The following is a 20,699-nucleotide window of genomic DNA, read 5'->3' on the forward strand; positions in this document are numbered from 1 at the left end:
TCCTTATATAATTAGTGCGGTATCACCAATTTTTACATTAGCCTATCATTTCTGTTTTTCCCAAAATTTATATGCACTTAACCTAAAAAGAAAAACAATGAAGAATTTTATCAAAAACACAGTTGCCACTATCTGCAAGACTACGACTGTTATTTGTTGCAATGTAGTTAATAACAATGAGGCCACGTTCAGTGTTTGGTCGGTATTTTACATCAGCACTTGTAATCCAAAACCAGGAATGGGTGATAAATACAGAAGTAGTGACGCGTTCCTATTAGGCTAAGTTCACACTAGGCATTTTTGAAACTTTTTTAATGCTATTTTTTAATGCAAATTTCAGCTGCATTTTACAGTACCAGGAAAATATATGAGATTTCAGAAATACCATGCTCACAGCTTGTTTTTTTTGTCCTTGGGATTTTGTGTTTTGCGTGTGTTTTGCACAATGGAGCATGTCACTTCTTTCAGCATTTTTTCAGCGTTTTTCACCCATTAAAATGAATATATAACTTTTTTCAATGCTAAACTTCATCAGCATACACAAGAGACAAATCTAGCATGCCAAAACTGAAGCAAAAAGAAAACATGCTTTTATTTTCTTCAGCTTCTTTCCTGCCAAAAGATCAAGTTTTGCTGCAGAAAAAAAAACATGTGAACTTACCCTTAGGCCGGGATCACGGATGAGTGCCATGCGGTAAAACATCGCATAGCACTCGGAACAATATTCATCTATGGGGCTCACATCAATGTTTTTTTCCTCAGCCGCATTGTGTGTGCGAGAGAAATCGCAGCATGCTGCGATTGTCACGACACTCAGCCGAGTCTTGACTCACTCCCACCCATATAAGCCTATGGGTGCGATTGAGACAACGCACATCACTCGGATATAAACTGAGTGATGTGCGTTATATACTGTCCGCCTCCTCCGCAGCTGTGCGAGAGGCTTGGAGCACAGGCGCATGACACTCAGCTCCCGCTCACAGCAGAGCATGAGCCGAGGGTCATTAGCATATTGCATCCGATGCTTTCACATCGGATGCCATACGCTCATCTGACCCCGACCTTAGCATATGTGCACACGTTGCGGAATGTTGTGCGAATTCTTCCACACTGATTTTGGTAAATCCGCAGGAAATCCGCACTGCGGATTTACTGCGTAATTACCACGGATTTACCGTGGTTTTTCCGGGGTTTTTGTGAGGATTCCACCTGTGGTTTTACAACTGCGGATTCCTATTGAGGAGCAGGTGTAAAACGCTGCAGAATCCGCACAAAGAATTGACATGCTGCGGAATAAAAAAAGCAGCATTTCCGTGAACTGTGGATTTTATTTTCCATAGGTTTACATGGTACTGTAAACTCATGGAAAACTGCTGCCAATCCGCAGTGGCCAATCAGCTGTGGATCCACAGCAAATCTGCAGCGTGTGCACATACTCTTACAGTTTTCCTCTGATTGTTCCACTCCTGATTTTGGCTTACAAATATTGAAATAAAATACTGACCAAATGTCTGAATGTGGCCTTACAGTTCCAGCAAAGTGGATGAGATTTATAAAAATCTCATGCCTAAGTTTTTGTACTTAGTATAAAGTAAACTGCAATGCATGTTTCAATTCCACAAAAAAATAAGCTTGCGAAAAAACTTCCATTTGAAAGAAACCTTTCAGACTACCGCACGTGTGCCACACTGATGTGCCACGTGAGCACACAGACACGGATAACTCCGGTACCAATTTCTCTGGTACCGGAATTATCTGGACGTGTGGGACAGGCCTGACACAGCGAACATCAATTTGTTTGTGGCGCAATGTGCTCTACATAATCTGTGATTATTATCAAGAGAGGGACCTCAGGGTACCATTGATTTGAATCCTGTTTTTCTTCTAGAAATCCATATTTTTAACCTATTAAATCGCTTTTAGATACCTTTCAAGAAATGATTGAAAGAGAACTGCATAAATTGAAAGCCCCATTATCAACACAACATACCCAAACAAATGTAACTAAGGAGGAGAGACTAGCTGTTAAAAAAAACTACAGAATAATAAAGATAATTATATTGTCCCCAGTTTGTATCTAAAATTTAACGCTGGAATGAGACCAACATGGCGTCACACTACAGGATTCTTTAAGTGTGGTCATAATATTTGCAATTTTTGTAAAGATATAGAAAACGCTGCAAGATTTACTTTGTCAACAGATAAAACGTATCCAATAAAAAGTTTCATTAATTGCAATAACACATATATCATTTATTTGATTACTTGCAGAACTTGCCAACTACAGTATGTAGGGTGTACTATCAACACATTAAAAACCCGCATTAGGAGGCATCTGTCAGATGCGATTAATAGATTAATAAATGCTCAGAAGCCTCTAGACATTTTAGCGTTAAACACAATGGCGATGTGACCTCTTGCTTATTTTCAGGTATTGAAAAAATTAAAAAACCTTTGAGAGAGGGAGATTCACAGGATTATTTTGAATCATGAAGCTTGGTGAATATTTGAGCTGGGCACTACAGTACCGCAAGGTATGAACATCAAGTATGATTTAATTTACCATTATTGACATTATGATACCATGCTCTTCTTATTATATAAATTGTAGATGTGATCTACTGAAATTGTATAACTGTATATTTTATGAACCTCCAGATACTTGTTTTATAAAGAATAATGACTACAGATTATCTTTGTTCAATTAGATAGGTGGAAACCCACGGGATTATTTATATTCAGCTAACATGGCGTACATTTAAATCAGCCACACAATGTTGTGGATTATGCATTTTGAGTCTTATAGAATTTAAGCTATGCTACTTGTTTGATTGCATTCTAATAATGATTGGATGTATACATTTGCAATCTTTATAAAATGTGCAAGCATTTCTGGGAACTCCTTCAAGATTGTTGGAAGACCATTCCTGGTGACTACCTCTTGAAGCTCATCAAGAGAATGCCAAGTGTGTGCAAAGCAGACATTAAAGCAAAAGGTGGTTACATTGAAGAACCTAGAATATAAGACATAATTTCAGTTGCTTCACACTTTTTTGTTAAGTATATAATTCCACATGTGTTAATTCATAGTTTTGATGCCTGTAGTGTGAATGAACAATTTTCATAGTCATGAAAGTACAGAAATACCTTTAAATGAGAAGGTGTGTCCAATCTTTTTGTCTGTACTGTGTATATATATATATATATATATATATATATATATATATATATATACTTCACAAAATAATAAAGGGAACACTAAAATCCCACATCCTAGATATCACTGAATGAAATATTATAGTTGTAAATCTTTATTCATTACATAGTGGAATGTGTTGAGAACAATATAACCTAAAAATGATCAACGTAAATCACAACTAATATCCCACGGAGGTCTGGAGTTGGAATGATGCTCAAAATTAAAGTGGAAAATGAAATTACAGGCTGATCCAACTTCAGTGGAAATGCCTAAAGACAAGGAAATGATGCTCAGTAGTGTGTGTGGCCTCCATGTGCCTGTATGACCTCCCTACAACACCTGGGCATGCTCCTGATGAGGTGTCAGATGGTCTCCTGAGGGATCTCCTTCCAGAACTGGACTAAAGCATCTGCCAACTCCTGGACAGTCTGTGGTGCAACGTGAGGTTGGTGGATGGTGCGAGACATGATGTCCCAGATGTGTTCAATTGGATTCAAGTCTGGGGAATGGGCAGGCCAATCCATAGCTTCAATACCTTCATCCTGCAGGAACTGCAAAGAACTGCTGACACACTCCATTCACATAAGGTCTGGCATTGTCCTGCATTAGGAAAAACCCAGGGCCAACCGTACCAGCATATGGTCTCAAAACGGGTTTGAGGATCTCATTTCGGTACCTAATGGCAGTCAGGCTATCTCTGGTGAGTACATAGAGGGCTGTACGGCCCTCCAAAGAAATGCCACCCCATACCATTACTAACCCACTGCCAAACCGGTCATGCTGAAGGATGTTGCAGGCAGCAGATCGCTCTCCATGGCATCTACAGACTGTCACATCTGTCACATGTGCTCAATGTGAACCTGCTTTCATCTGTGAAGAGCACAGGGCGCCAGTTGTGATTTTGCCAATCTTGGTGTTCTGTGGCAAATTCCAAGCGTCCTGCACGGTGTTGGGCTGTGAGCACAACCCCATCTGTGGACATCGGGCACTCAGACCATTCTCATGGAGTCAGTTTCTAATCGTTTGTGCAGACACATGCACCTTTGTGGCCTGCTGGAGGTCATTTTGCAGGGCTCTGGCAGTGCTCCTTCTGTTCCTCCTTGTACAAAGGCTGAGGTAGCAGTCCTGCTGCTGGGTTGCTGCCCTCCTACAGCCCCCTCCACATCTCCGGGTGTACTGGCCTGTTTCCTGGTAGCGCCTCCAGCCTCTGGACACTACGCTGACAGACACAGCAAACCTTCTTGCCATAGCTTGCATTGATGTGCCGTACTGATGAGCTGCACTACCTGAGCCACTTGTATGGATTGTAGAGTCCGTCTCATGCTGCCATGAATGTGAAAGCACAACCAACATTCAAAAGTGACCAAAACATCAGCCAGAAAGCATTGGTATTGAGATGTGGTCTGTGGTCCCCACCTGCAGAACCACTCCTTTATTGAGGGTGTCTTGATAATTGCCAATAATTTCCAACTGTGGTCTATTCCATTTGCCCAACAGCATGTGAAATTGATTGTCAAACAGTGTTGCTTCATAAATGGACAGTTTGATTTCACAGAAGTTTGATTTACTTGGAGTTTTATTCTGTTGATTAAGTGTTCCCTTTTTTTTGAGCAGTGTATATATATATATATATATATATATATATATATATATATATATATATATATATATATATACATGTGTGTCAATGAATATATATATATATATTTATATTTCATAGAGAGTTAGGTAGCAGAATAGCCGATAGTTAAATTTTTGGCATCTGTAAAATCATTACAGAACCCGGCAGGATATGAAGTATGGATTACATACAGTAAACTATTGCATATCCGATCGTTTTTTGTATGTCCCTCACTAATAATGTTAGTAGTGTGTGTGTAAAATTTTGGAGCTGTAGGTGTTAAATTAAAGGATTGATTCATGGAAAAAACTGGCATGGGCTCCCGCACAATTTTCTCTGCCAGAGAGGGGAAAGCTAGTGACTGAGGGCAGATGTTAATAACCTAGAGATGGACCATAGTTATTGGCCCCCCTGGCAATAAAACATCTGCCCCCAGCCACCCCAGAAAAGGCGCATCTGTAAGGCACTTAGCCTCTCTCTTCCCATTGCCCAGTAGCGGTGGCATATGGGGTAATAAGTGGTTAATGTCACTTTGCTATTGTAAGGTGACATTAAGCCCGGTTAATAATTTAGAGGTGTCAATAAGACACCTATCCATTATTATTCCAATAGTATGAATGGGTTAAAAAAGTACACACACATTAAGAATAAAGTCCTTTAATGAAATAAAAAAACACACAAGTTTACCATCTTTATTACACTCTCAATCCAAGTGAAGCCCTTGTTCTTCTGTAAAGAAACTAAATAAAAAAGCAACAATATCCCATACCTGTCCACTCTACAGTCAGGTCCCACTCTGCAATCCATCTCAAGGGGTTAAATAGTTTACAACCGGGAGCAGTGCTAATGCTACCAGCCAGGCTGTAAACCACAGAGGAATGAATGAAAAGCTGCCTGCGCAGCCTCCCTACCTGACCGAACATGAACTCTTTAGCGTGGGAAAGTTTCTGAACATTTTCCCACGCTGCCAAGTTCACCTCAGTTCAGGCGGGGCCGACTACTACTGATGTCAGTGAGCATGAGCAGACTCACAGCCTGATCTGAGGTGAACTTGACAGCGTGGGAAAATGTTCAGAAACTTTTCCACGCTAATGAGTTCATGTTCGGTCTGGCACGGAGGCTGCGCAGGCAGCCAGCTTTTCATTCATTCCTCAGTGGTTAACAGCCCAGCCGGTAGCATTAGCACCGCTCCCGATTGTAAACTATTTAATCATTTGAGATGGATTGCAGCGTGGGACTTGACTGTACAGCAGACCCGTATGGGATATTGTTGCTTTTCTGCTTTGTTTTGTTTTTACACAAGAATGAGTGTAATAAAAATGGTAAACCTGTGTGTTTTATTATTTCATTAAAAGACTTTATTCTTAATGTGTGTATTTTTTAACCCATTCACACTGCTGGATTAATAATGGATAGGTGTCTTTATGACACCTCTCCATTATTAACCAGGCTTAACGTCACCTTACAATAGCAAGATGACATTAACCCCTTATTACCCCATATGCCACCACTACAGGGCAATGGGAAGAGAGAGGCTCAGTGCTGGAATAGGCGAATCTTACAGATACATATATATCTATAATTATATGTTGTACTTGCGCTATATAGAATGCATAGATTGAACACTGATATAATGTGGTTACCTGTGAGACAGGAGTCAGCTATATGGGGACAGCTTTTATGAGATTTTGGTGCTAAATAGATACGAATAGAGATATGTTGATACGAGCTGAAGTCTAAAAAAAAGTGTAAAAAAGGGGGCCTAAATTTACAGATTAACTGGAAAGTGTACTGCTATATTGCTATATATAGATGGACATGTCACAAGGGGATAAAACAAATGCTGTGGGGGACAGGTAAATACTAAAAACTAGAGAATATGTTCCCCTATTAAAAATTATATATATGTGTATAAGGACACGTGCAGTGAAGCATTGTGATAGCTAAACAGGGTAAGAGTTCAGTACCTGTATCCAGGCACAAGTGTAGCTTGATCCATAAAATATAATATAAAAACGACCTTGTTGAAGATGAAGAGAAGGTTTTCCTATACTTGGCTTCACTTCCTAGGCAGAAGGCTGGTATAAGTGTCCTGAGTGCACTGTCCCAGCCGGTGACAGGCGCTCGAGCGGTAGGAAGTGAAGAGAATGGTGCGCGATATTTGGTTTCACTGCAGCTGGCAGGACCTGCGTAGCATTCGGGTCACGTGACTCAGAGGTCAAGTGGTGCTCCTGTGAGTAGTACGGAACACTGTTGGAGCCATATCAGTATCATCTTAACCATAAGAGGCGAGATCTTGCATGGACCTCATACCGAGGAAGATTGACAGTTATCTTGTGTTTGTTCCATTTTCTAATGATGCCAACAGTTGTTGCTTTCTCACCAATCTGCTTGCCTATTGTCTTGTAGCCAATTCCAGCCTTGTGCAGGTCTACAATGTTGTCACTGGTGTCCTTAGGCAGCTCTTTGGTCTTGGCAGAAAGGTGGGGGTGTGATTGATTGAATGTGTGGATAGTAGCTATCTTTTAAACTGTTAATGAGTTCAAACAGTAATGCAATTTAATTATTTAAAAATCACACAATGTTATTTTCTGTTTTTTATTTGAATATTCTGTCTCTCACATTTGAAGTGTACCTACGATAAAAATTACAGACCTCTCCATTCTTTATAGGTGGGAAAGCTTGAAAAATCAACAGTGTATCAAATACATATTTTCCCCGCTGTAATTGTAGGCTTTTTAAAAAAAAGAAGCCCTTGCATCAGATGCTGAATACTGGGAAGGATAGATCTGAGAAGCAAGTAGTATTTTTGTTTATTGCTTACATTTTATGTTTATTATGCTTGGAAATTTAAATGTTGTAACTACACCAAAATTGTAGCAATAAAAATATCAAAAAACACACTCCGTATAAAACTTAAGAAAAAAAATGAAAACATTGTGGGACTTGGAATATAGCGACACAAATATCGGATTGTTTTTCACCACTTAAATAAAAGCTAAATGAATACAATTTTTATAGCGATGTAATTTTACCGACCTGTAAATCAAATTGCCATGTTATTTTTCCCATACAATTAATGCTGCAAAACCAAAGGACTGGATGATGTTGAAATCAGGACTCTCTGAGGGCTATATGATCTCTTCCAGGATTCCTTGTTATCCTTTATGCTGAAGATATTTTTAATTTAATTGACTGTATATTTAGGGTTGTTGCATTGCTGCAGAATAAATTTGAAGCCAAATAAATGCCTCTCTAATGAAATCGCAAAATCAATGATTATTTGCCTGATTTTCTCAGAATTGAAAACACCATAATTATTAACCAAATCCCCAATACCATTTGCTGAACTGCAGGCCCAAACTTTCAAGTAATATGGACTATGCATTATTGTTGCCTGCAGACAATTATTATTAAACTGCTCTCAAACCCTTCAAGGAATAAACTGTCTCCACTTACAGCCAAATCTTTCTAATTTTGACTCATCTTTAGACCAGAACACACTTGCTGACTCTTTCTGCACCCCAGTTGTTATGTTTTTGTTCATAGTTCAGTCATGTGGCCTTATTTCCATGTCGAAAGTATGACTGTTGTCAACTATTTTTCTTTGAAGACCACTTCGGGAAATTTTTTATAAACAGTAAATGGATGCAGCTGGGTTACACTGGTTGCTGCCGGACCTGAGTTCATGGCAGTGAAAAACACATTTTGATTTGGAAGAGAAGGAAAAATACTGTGTCTTTCATCTGCTGCACTATTTCCTTGGATGACCACCGCCTCTATACTCCCCGATGAGGCCTATTTCTTGCTGCCTTCAAAGCTGAGAAATACAGGAAGATAGTTTTTATGTAATGCAAAACCATCAAGGATGCATGTGATAAGCTCCAGATTTATTCTGTAGCAGGACAGTTACCCCAAACATACAGCCAATGGATTTAAGGACTATATTCAGTGTGAAAGAGAACAAGGCATATAAGTGATTATATGGTCCCCACAGAGCCATCACCTCAATGCAGTCGAGTCTATCTGGAAGTGCAGCATGAATAGAGAGATAGATTTGGGCAAGTCTACTCCCACAGTAGTTATGTGGTAATTCTTCATAGTGTTTAGATCAACCTCCTTGCCAAGTTATTTCAAAATCTGTGTTCAAGTGTAGCCAGAAAAATTGATGCCTTGATGCTGTTTTAAAGACAAAAAGGAGATAATAGCAAATATTGGTATGATTTAGATTTCTCTTTTGCCTATTTATTCACTTTGCATTTTGTTAACTGATACAAATAAACTAATAATACTTATCTCTGAAAGTATATTTACTTTGCAGCATTTTTTCCATACCTGTCTAAAACATCTGAATAGAACTGTATTAAATATTTGTATATAAATGGAATATGAAAAGACTACAGTCAAAATACTAGTTTTTTAAAGAAAGAAGATCATTATAGGAAGAATCACTGAATAACTTTTTCCACTATAACCTAGTTAAATCCATTGAGAAAAAAAACCTGAAATTATTTTGAGAGTGAAAATAAAATAACAAAACTAAAATAATGTGGATTTCTACATGTGGACACCTTTTGTAATTGGGAATATGGTTGTGTTCAGAATTTAACAATCACATTTAAACTCATGATAAATAATAGTCTGTACACAACTCCCATCATTTAAAGTGATTCTGATTAATTCCATGTAAAATTTAGCTGTTCTAGTAGAATTATCCTGACATTTTCCTATTTATATTTCACAGCAAAAGCCACAGTCCATAAACAGCCTACAATACAGCAATTAGATACAGAGAAGACAGGCTAACGGAGCGCCAAGCTGGTGGCCAGGGGAGATGTTGATTGAGAAAGGTCCGATGCAGCTCCTGCCGGGTGCCTCAGGAGAGGAATAAACAGTGAGTTGCAGGATACTCCGGTCACATGGGAGCGCACATGAAATCCAATTAGGGAGGTGGCCACTGCTAAAACTTAGATAGCTAGCTTATAGCTAACTTATCTAGTACAGAAATCCAATTTCTAGATTTAATGGTACATGTCGACCCGCACGGTCACTTTTCAATATCCACGCATTTCAAAAGGGTAGACGTAAATAGCTATCTAAGTTTTTGCAGTGGCCACCTCCCTAACTGGATTTCAAATATGCCTTATGGGTAGTACTGGAGGATCAGGAAGAACTGCAATAAAGACAGTGATTTCTTCAAAGAAGCCAATATCCTGAAACATCGTTTTAAGAGTAAAGGGTTCCCTAAAAAAATGTTTTTTTATGCATTCACGAGAGCCAAAGCCTTCTCACAAAAAGAATGCATTGAGCAAATTAAAAATAAGAATAATGGGTCTGTTAAACCTTCTGATTCACTAAATGGAGTTTTATAACTACCTTTAACCAATCACATGGGGTCGTACGAAACCTCTTGAAAAAATATTGGTTCATTTTGAAAGGGGATCCAGTTTTATCAGCACATATTCCTGTGCAACCTAGAACCATCTTCAGAAAAAAAATCGCACCCTTTGTAACATCGTTGCTCCCAGCAACGTAACTCGTGAGTGCTCATCCACATCCACGTGACAGACACACCAAAATCCGGGCAGTTTTGCCTGCAGGGCAGCTAAGTGTTTGTGGTTCCATACAGGCTATGCATGCAAGGATGAATAAACACCGTCAGAACATCCGGAATGGGTATTTAATACATAGTCTGTCAAAACACTTTCTCGCAGTGCATAATAGGATCTTAAGTTCACTAGCTTACTATCATAGATCAGATACCAAAATGATATGCCTGATCGTTTTACCAATTTAGTAAGAAGAGAAAGTTATTGGATTTTTAAACTCGGCACACTGGCACCTATGGGGTTAAATCTCATCATTGAAAAAGTCACATAATGGCTGCATTTTTGCCCCGTTCTCTTATTATTTTTATGCATTTTATTGTTTTTATTTTATTTTATATAATTATTATGCTATATCCTGTCTTTTTTACCTTTTTGATGTATGTGTTTTTAAACTGCGTTTGCGACTTGTATCTTAATTAATCATGTGATCCCATCTAATCATGTGTTCCGAATAATTGCCCCTTAAATCTCATTGGTTGGTGCTCCTTTATATACTTACTCTGGCCCACTCTCTGTATACTGCCACCTGATGAAGATGGAGCTGTTCCGTCGAAACGCGTTGTGGATTTCAATAAACAAAGAAACTTTTAATCCTTTCATCTGTGTCCTGTGCACTCCCATGTGACCGGAGTATCCTGCAACTTACAATACAGCAATGGGATCTTATTGTTGAAAGTTATCAGTCATTAGAAGTGTACACAAAAATTCCAAGGCATAAGATATACATGGAACACTGCAAATACGGTCAGCAAGAAGTGACTTAAAATTGGCACAGGATTACCTAGAACTGGTCATCCATCAAAACTTTATGAAAAAACAAGAATAAAATTGAGCCGTGAGGTTGCCAAGAGACCTAGAACAAGATTTTCTGGTAAAATCCTGTTATGCACTGCATCTGACAACAATTTCCTGCATTCTTCATATGTCTGGTCTGTGGGGTAGGTGGCAAGATTTAAGCCTTTTCTTCCAAAGGAAAATATCCAAGCCCGGCCATGTCTTGCCCAAACCTACATCAGGTCTGTCAAAGGTTTGTTGAAAAATGTGACCTGGACAGATGAGATCAAGTTGAACTTTTAGTACATAATTCCTCATCACCAGTGAAGCATAAGGAGGCAACATTATTCTTTGGGACTGTTTTTTTAGCAACTGGAGCCAAGGCTTTAGAAAAGGTGGATGGATTCATGAACTGTCCCAAATATGTCAGTCAACACCTTAAGGCCTCTGCTAAGCATACCCCCAAATTATCAAAGACTGGCTTTTCCAGAAGAATATTACATTTTAGAATAGCTCAGCCAGAATCGAGACTTGAATATAATTAAAATCTGTGGGTTGGCCTGTGGAGGTCTATAGTCATGGGATGTCCTAGCAATATGACAGAATTAAAGAGCTACTTCTACGAAGAGTTTGCAAAGATAAAAAAATTCTAGATGTGAAATGCTAATGGAATTCTACCCAAAAAGGCTAAAGCTAAAGGCCCAGTTCATCAAAGCTTTTACACGAGAATTTTTTAGGTGCAGGTGAAGGTGTACACCACTCACCAGATGCTTCAAATTCATGCATGTACCTCTTCATGAATCAGTGTCTGACTCCAGCATGTCCCCTCATTAAGACTTGCCTGAAGAATGCCAATCTTGATAAATCAGGTCCTAAATGCTCTCATAATTTTAAAGAGTACTTAAAATATTTGCTTAATGTACAGGTTTATTCAAGCAATTTTAATTCTTTCATTTTCTTTTACAATAAAAAAAATTTCAGTTTATCTTTTAACTGAATTTTAAAGAGTATAGGTGACATTAAAGGAGGAAAAAGTTCTGAAATTTTTCTTCTTGGAATGATTATTTTACATGACAAAAACTTGGCATTTTAACAGGTGTGTAGACTTTTTTATCCACTGTGTTTACCCACACTATATGTGTATGTTTAGTTGTATATCAGTTGCTGTTTTACATTTCTATTATTTTATAGAATATTTAATATGTTTCACAAGTATGTGGCTCATTTGGAAACTAAATGACTCATCCATAAGAAGTCAAGACCCCCCTGATGTGTCTATTCCACTTTGCATATGAACCTTTTTCCACAAATTATTCTTTATTGTGTGCCAAGTAAAGATGTCCCCATTTTGTATGTATTTTTAAGTGTTCAGGTACTATGTATTATGGAGTGTTCAGGTACTATAGATCAAATGCAGTCAATATGTGGGCTGCCATGCTGGAAACAAGTGTATCTTAATAAGATATGTATTCAATAAATGCAATTCTATAAACTGAATGATAAAGAAATACATGATAAAGAAATAAACAGTTTATTGAAAAAAAACAAGCTAACAAAAATAAATAGCAATAAAATACCTACAAACATATGCAGAAATATAAAAAGAATATATATACAACCCGATATAAATTACGTGAATCCTGCCATGCATAGTCACTTGTGCAAATATGTTGCCAGGAGCAGGTGATAATGTAGTTGAGGAAAAGCAACTATATTTAAATCATCTTGAGCTTGCGAGTGGTTTGTTTCCAAGTTTAGTTTGGCTTAAGTGTAACTTGAGACCCAGTGACTTTGAATTCTGAAAATTTACAGGGGAGTGACTTGTAAGTGAAGTTTTGCTCCTGCACATTTCGCCCCCAGCAGTTTGCCCCCTGCAGTCCTCCCCTGGGTACATTTCGCCCCCGCACATTTTGTCCCCAGCATTTGGCCCCCAGGATGTTTCGTCCCCGCACATTTCACCCCTGCACATTTAGCCCCCAGCAGTTCGCCCCTGGGGACATTTGGTCCCCGCACATTTTGTCTCCAGCATTTGGCCACCGAATGTTTCACCCCCGGCAGTTCATCCCCAGCAGTTTGCCCCCAGCAGTTCGCCCCCGGATGTTTGTACCCTTGTGGTTCATGAATTCCCATCCACCATCAATGTTTCGCCCCCAGCAGTTTGCCCCCTGCAGTTTGCCCCTGGATGTTTCTCCTACAGCATTTTGTCCCTGGATGTGTCACCATCTGATGTTTCGCACCTAACATTTTGACCGCAGATGTTCCACCCTCAACTTTTGGGCTCAACATGCAGGGATCAAAATATCTAGTGCTGAACATACCTGGGGTAAAATATACAGGACCCCAGTTGCTGGGGATTCCTTTGGCTGCCTTTTCAGCAGCTCACCCAGTGTCTCTTATGGCTGGCCTTAAAGGAGTATTATTACCCTAGAACAAAAAAACGGACATACTTACCTATCGCAGCTGCAGCTCCTTGGGTCACGGAGTGCAGTCTAGCAGTTCCCCATGATGTCTTCTCCTGCTTCCGGTTGTCTTTTCATCTTCCCTGGATCACTGATCCATGAAGATTGATGAATGCCGCAGCAGTGAGGCCAAATGTCTCCAGGCCGCTCACTGACATGACATCACTCTTGCCCCATTCATCAGTCAATCCAGGGGGCAGGATGCCTCTCCTGTCACCAAGACACTGCTGCGAATGCGCAGTGCCACGATGAGATCAGGCAGAAGAAGAGGAAGCTGGGAAGAAGGAGAGGACTCGTGGTGGCCTCCGGATCCAGCATGGCGATCACCAGCCCACACAACCAGGAGAAGATCAGGCAAAGATGAGCAGAAGACCTCTAGGTAAGTACCAGGAGGGGAAGATCGGCTGCATGCTTACCGTGACATGATTGCTGAAAGCATGCTGCCTTATTTTGCTGTTCGGCATGAGAATACCCCTTTATTGCAGGCTATGTATGGAAGCAGGAGGATTGTTGACTGACTACAGGGTTAATCCCACCAACCATCTCTGCAGAACTGAGATATTGGCTTTGCTGAACTAAAGTGGTGGTTAACCAGCTTCTACAGAACCTCTTTATCAGGTCTTCAGAAGGTGGGTTTTGGGATTAGCCCTTACAGAACACTCTGCCAGTGTACCAAAGAATGGAGCAGCAGATAAAAGTGGTATTCTCACTTCAGGATCCCTTTTTTTGTTGATGCCCATTCCTCAGATTAGGCCAAGAATAGGGTCCAGTTGTATTCTGCATTGAACCAGCTGTTTATCAGCAACTTTCCGCATCAACGACAATGACAAGTGGGTGAAAGCTGTAGCTCTCCATGATTTCAGTGAGATCCAGGGAAGATGTGACAGCGCCTGGTAAAGAGCTGATCCACCGTGAAATGTCTTATACAGGGGCATGCACTGCTCTGTGCAGAGAAATGCATGTTCTGGATGGGACTCGGTTGTGTGCATCCAGTCTTTCAGTAACAAATGGCCCTTTGGGGACAACCATTAAATTGGTGTGGCCCTTGGTGAATATGAGCTTGACACCCCTGCTATAAGACAAGTGACCATCATTTTACTGTCATATACTAGTGGTGTTACACTTAATGGCATCTTTTTGTCATTCATTACATACCATACTGTATCTAGTGATGAGCAAACCTGATCTGGAAAGTTCAGAGTTCGTATCAAACATTGCCTGCTTGTGTCCAACCACACCAACCCCAAACGGGCAATGTTCGGAGTTTGCTCATCAGAAAATAAAAATCACTTCTCTCCCCTTTGCTGAGGTCCTGACCTGTGTGGAGAGTCTTCTTGACCAAGGGAATCCCTAGCTAGGAATCCTGAAAGCAATTCCCTCGGGTACGACGACATATTCACACAATGTGGAAGTGCATAGAAGAGGACTGAAGAGGACCCTCCACATCTGCCAGTACCTCAGCAAAGGGGAATTAGCAATATATATATTTTCTTTTTACTATCTGGTCAGTGATGAGGATGTGATGGACAGATCCTTAACTCCTCTGAGTCTCCATACCCATTGAGTTCAATGGAGATGATAGTTTGGGGGTGCTGAATCCGATCCCGGATTTTCTTGTGTGTTTGGGACGGAACTGCCCGAACTGAACTTTGGCAGGTTCACTTCTCACTAATCATATTTTGGGTCTAAGATGTATAAATGTGATCAAATTACAGGTTTTTTTTTAATTCCAAAACTTTGAGTTTTCTAGATAAGTAACTTTACAAACAGACAGAAAAATATTAACAATTGGTCAAACCAACCAACATTGTAGAACAATTTATTTAAAGCGTAACTCTAAAAAAACAAAAAACTTTTGATATGTTATTGTACCTGTGGCACTGATATTTTCCAATGGAGAACCTCTTCCAGCAGCTTTAGTTTATTTTTAAAATATAATATTTTCAAAATTTTATTTAGTTTTGTGTGAAAAGTCCCATCCAAGTTAAAGCAGTAGGCTCTATGTGCTGCAGGATTTCAGTGGTTACTAAGGAAGTCGGGCCCACTTGGTAGCATAAATTGTGAATGGATTTAGGCTTCCTGTGATACATTCAGGACTGTTGATCATATCCCTCTGGAAAGTTCCCCTTCCACCTCCCCTCATGTGCTTCATATTGAAAAAGAGGTGGGCTTCCCCCGTGTGTAAAGCCAGTAAAGGACTGAGCATATGGGGAGTTGGGGAGCTTTGCAGGGTGCTGTGAACCAGCAGCCCTGTATGCATCATAGGGAGCATGTTGATGCCTCTTTCAGACTTGCTGTTTTCCTGGCGATTACTGCGGCGGTAATTGCCAGGAAGATAGAACATGTTTTAAAATGGAAAACCGTGCAGCTTTCTGCTGCACAGTTTTCCCGCGATTTGAGCCCATTGACTTGCATTGGGCAAATCGAGTGCTATGTAATGGCTTTGCTGGTGACTACCTCCGTGGTTTTATACTGCTGCTATAATCGCCGGCAAAACTGCTAGTCTGAAAGAGGCCTGACAGTTGGACGTCCCGTGTAGCCATGCCCCCTAGGGTCCGTCCACAAGTTCTGCTGCTAAGGCAAAACGACCTCCTTATTAGCCACTGAAATCCTGCATCACATGGAGCCTGCTGCTGAAACTTGGATGTGACTTTTCACACAGAATTGAAGTTGCTGGAAGGGGTTCTCCATTGGAAAAGAAGATTAGTGTCACAGGTTCTATAACATAGCAAAACTTTTTTTTTTTTAGAGTTATGCTTTAACTGTATAAATTAAAACTGTTAAACAGGAAACATAAAGGGTATAGAAGGGGAAGGCTTAGAGAAAAAGAGGAAAGAAAAGAAAAGTTGCAGGTGTTAATGTTTGAATTATTTTACAGCTAAATATGTGACCATCAACTAAAATTCACAGCTGTAGGCGATGCCTCTCAGATAATCTATCAAGCTTCTATTGTTAAAATCGGGCACAATATGTTTAACCCTTGCTGAAATTGCAGCATATTTTTTGTTTCTTGCAGTGGTGGGTTTCCTGCTATTATCTGAATAATTTCTAAACTGTTGATATAGAAGGGTTAATAGGTTGCCTTTAAGTGCCTCTTGCCTTTAATTGCTAGAATTACTAGAATCTGTTAAAGCAGTAGTCTGATGGTCTCCCCTTCAAGGAGACTACACTTCTTATCATGTATGTTCTCAATAGTCAGTCACAACATGTTTTTGGTACGTTGTGAGGAATAAAGGTCAGTATGACCCTGGGTGATGGTGGGGGCTACATGAATTACATTGTGTGTTACATTTGTTGTAAATGGTATAAAATACTGCATCTTGCTACATTACATCAGATAAAAGTGACTTGCTCACAGGATATGTGTGAGGTGTCTTTTTGTCTCCAAGCGCGCTTGTAAAATGATGGGCGTAACTACCTGATTTGGCTCTCACTGGTGATCTGGCATACTGACATTGGGTCAGAATGAAAACAGCTACGACAGTTTTTTTGTTTTTTGTATAAGGCCGTGGTTTTTGTTGTTTGGCCTTAAAGTGCTTTCAGAGTGTCAGTGGACACTGCTGCAGTTTTATTTATATAGAGTTGTGTTAACTCCAAAGTGCAAAATAGGCAGGCTGTGTGAACCTTGTATGTATGTCTGTCTATGAGAACCTCTGAATGAAATGAGAGGTGAGTAAATAAGTATAAGGGATAAATAGATAAATCCCTGATTGATGAGGGGTTCCGTTGGGTGTGGTCCTCTGTATGTGACAGGAGACATTATTCAACTCAGTTTGAGCTGAATTAGGTGGAGTGATTGAGATAAGGGATTTTCTTCTTGTAAAACGCAACTAAAAAGTGAAAGGAAAAAAGAAAAAAACAATCCCTGAGTGAGCATGTATAGATGAATGATCACATAAGTATCATTACTTATCTAACTGTTGTTGAGGGTCCAGGATGAATGAGTTGTGGATATTTTTAATGTACATTTAATTTAGATCTGAGATTCAGTGAAACCTGTGTTATATATGGTTTGATATTGGATAGGTTTCTATATGTGTTTTGGCCGGACGCGGTCAGAATCAGCTTATTCAAGTTGTGCAGTGATCTGCCTGTATAGAGAAACTGTTTGTAATTCCGAGAGGATGAATGTTTTGTAGAGATTAAGTCTGAAAACTGCTGCATTCTGTTTGTGTGTGAGGCACCAAGCTCTTATCTGTGCAGAATACCAGATGGGAGGAGGGAGTCAAACCCCTGCGCGAATTGTTTGTGATTTATCCTCTCAGTGTTGTGTGCCAGAGGGGGGGGGGCATAGAGCTGCGCTAAAATATTCTGTCCTTGGTTTAGTACATGCTGAGAGATTTGTGTTTAAAGCAATAGAACTGTGCCTAGTCTTAGAAGGAAAATTGTAAGTGATTGAAAAGATTGATAAAAGATTCACCTGCTTCAAGTTGAGTGATTAATATAGCAAATTGAGGATCAACAGAGGAGGTAGCCAACTGCACGGCTGATGTAGTAGGTGGAGTAACCTGTTACAGTCAGCCTGCGGCACATAGGTGGTGTAACCTTGCCGTTCCATGGAGCTGTGCTAGCCAGCTGATTTACCGAGTGGTAGGTGGAGTAACCTGCTCGGTAAAATCCTTTAAGTCCACCGAGTGGTAGGTGGTGTAACCTGCTCGGTGTTGTTGAGCGGATAAGTTGAAGCCATGGGCAACTTATTCTGTGTGCAGTCAGGGCCGCCAATGGGATCCAAAACCGCTGTACACATTGAAAAAGGAAGCAGTGAAAGATGTGAGACCAAGATTGAAAAAGGCAAAAATGCCAGTGTGTGGATGTTTGGATGTTCAAAAAGGCACAGACAAAGGAGGAAAATAGCAAGTGAATAAATGGCATCTGAGAGAGTGCAGCAGAATGCAAGTAAGGTGTATTATGAATGTTTTGATGCTTAAAAGTCCGACTATGACTGACACATTACTGCTACCATTATACCTTTGTATAACCAGAGACCCAGACAAGACAGATGGATTTCTAAACACTGTGGTCAGACAAACCCAGACTGGAGAAATACTTGTATGATTTGTGCTGCAACCCGACCTAAGAGAATTGCACTGAATCCTGTCCAGACAAGATCACATGTAGTGACATAAGAAGCTGACACAGGATTGTGGTTGGTGGATAGTGGGGACATTAACTTTTGGGAGTAGGCTGACAGTAATCCTTTTGGGAAGGAGCTGTAGACCAGCATGTTATGTCACCCCCAACCGGTCATCTAGTCACCCCCACCACCAGAGAACCAACCACATCAGGTAAGGTAAGACAGATACAGGAGTATTATCCCTGGAGGCCCTCTGACTACCTAGACGCTAAAACAATTGGCTGACCCTGAGAACCAACCTTTCCCATTTTACAGACAAAGACAATATGATGGACGTGAAGTGCACCTGAGCAGACCTAGAGAGTTGGTGAGCACAAAAGCAGGTGACGTACTAGGATGCAAATTAAGACTTTTACAGATGTGACAAAAGGAGAGAGTGTAGAGATGTACTTTGGACGGTTACAGCTGAAATGGGCAGACATGGGGTACAGTCCCATAAACCCACTCGATGTTAAAGTATTGGTAAATACATTCATTGACGGTATGATCAAAGGCTTACGAGACGCAGTACAGACAGCCAGACCTGAATGGAGAAATGTAAATTCAAAAGACCTCCTGAAGGTTCCTAAAGGAGTTGAACAAACTAGGACAATAAGACGACATGTCATGTATGCTGGAGTACAAGGAAAACAGTAGAGACGTAGTAAGGGACCTAAAGACTTAGAAACAGTAAAGTGCTGGAATTGTGGAAAAAATGGACACTCAGACCAATCTTCCACCTTCTTCACCTCCAGACTAGGAAACGGACAACCCAGTGACAAATGTGTGCCCTGTTCTTGTCCCCTCCGGACCTGGTCCTGCCTTGATGACCACCATACCAATGCCGGGAGGGAAAGAGACAGAATTCTTGATTGACACTGGGGCAGCAGGAACTGTGGTACACAAAGACTTGATAACGCCAGACATGATTACTGACGAGACTGTGGAATGCGTGAGTGTAGAGGGACAAGCGACTGAAGCCCACATGACTAAACAAATGAGACTAGAATCACGAGACAGCCAAGAGGTGCTTACAAACTTATTGTTAGTGACAATTCCCCTATGAATTTGCTGGGAGCAGAGTTGAGTGCTGGCTAGGCCATCATACAGTACTAGGGTATTACAGTCACAAGTCCCCTTTCATATAAACACTTGGGGCAGAGGGACGCCAGGGTCTTTCATGTGCACATTATACCACAGGTAAATCATGCCCTATTATAGTTACACTTAATTCCATTCATTTGCCAGTTTAGTAGTTTCCTTACACAAGATGGTATAGTTACCATGTATTTCTAGGTTGTCTTCATATGATATATAGTTTTTTAGCCATTCATTATATTGGCTCAAACCATAGTCACTGTTTATTTGTCTTTTCCACTTTTTATACCTTATCACAAGCACTGGTATTAATATTTGGTATTTTTCAAATCTTCTTTTTGTATTTGGAACTGTTAGTTATGGATTTTTATAGGGCTGCTACTTTCTTAGAATAAGCATGTGCTTTGCTGTGGCCTATGGCATTGTGCTCCCCCATTTTATGACTCAGCACTAGTGTTGAGCATTCCGATACCGCAAGTATCGGGTATCGGCCGATACTTGCGGGTATCGGAATTCCGATACCGAGATCCGATACTTTTGTGGTATTGGGAATCGGTATCGGGATTAATATCAATGTGTAAAATAAAGAATTAAAATAAAAAATAGGGATATACTCACCTCTCCAGCGGCTCCTGGACTTTACCGCCATAACCGGGAGCCGTTGTACCTAAGAATACGCGCTTGCAGGGCCTTAGATGAGGTCACTGCGCTCTGATTGGTCCGTAGCGGTCGCGTGACCGCTACGCGACCAATCACAAAGCAGTGACGTCACCTAAGGTCTTTCAAGCGCTTGAAATACCTTAGAAGACGTCACTGCATTGTGATT

The sequence above is a fragment of the Ranitomeya variabilis genome, chromosome 2, assembly GCF_051348905.1.
Source record: "Ranitomeya variabilis isolate aRanVar5 chromosome 2, aRanVar5.hap1, whole genome shotgun sequence".
In the NCBI taxonomy this organism is placed as follows: Eukaryota; Metazoa; Chordata; class Amphibia; order Anura; family Dendrobatidae; genus Ranitomeya; species Ranitomeya variabilis.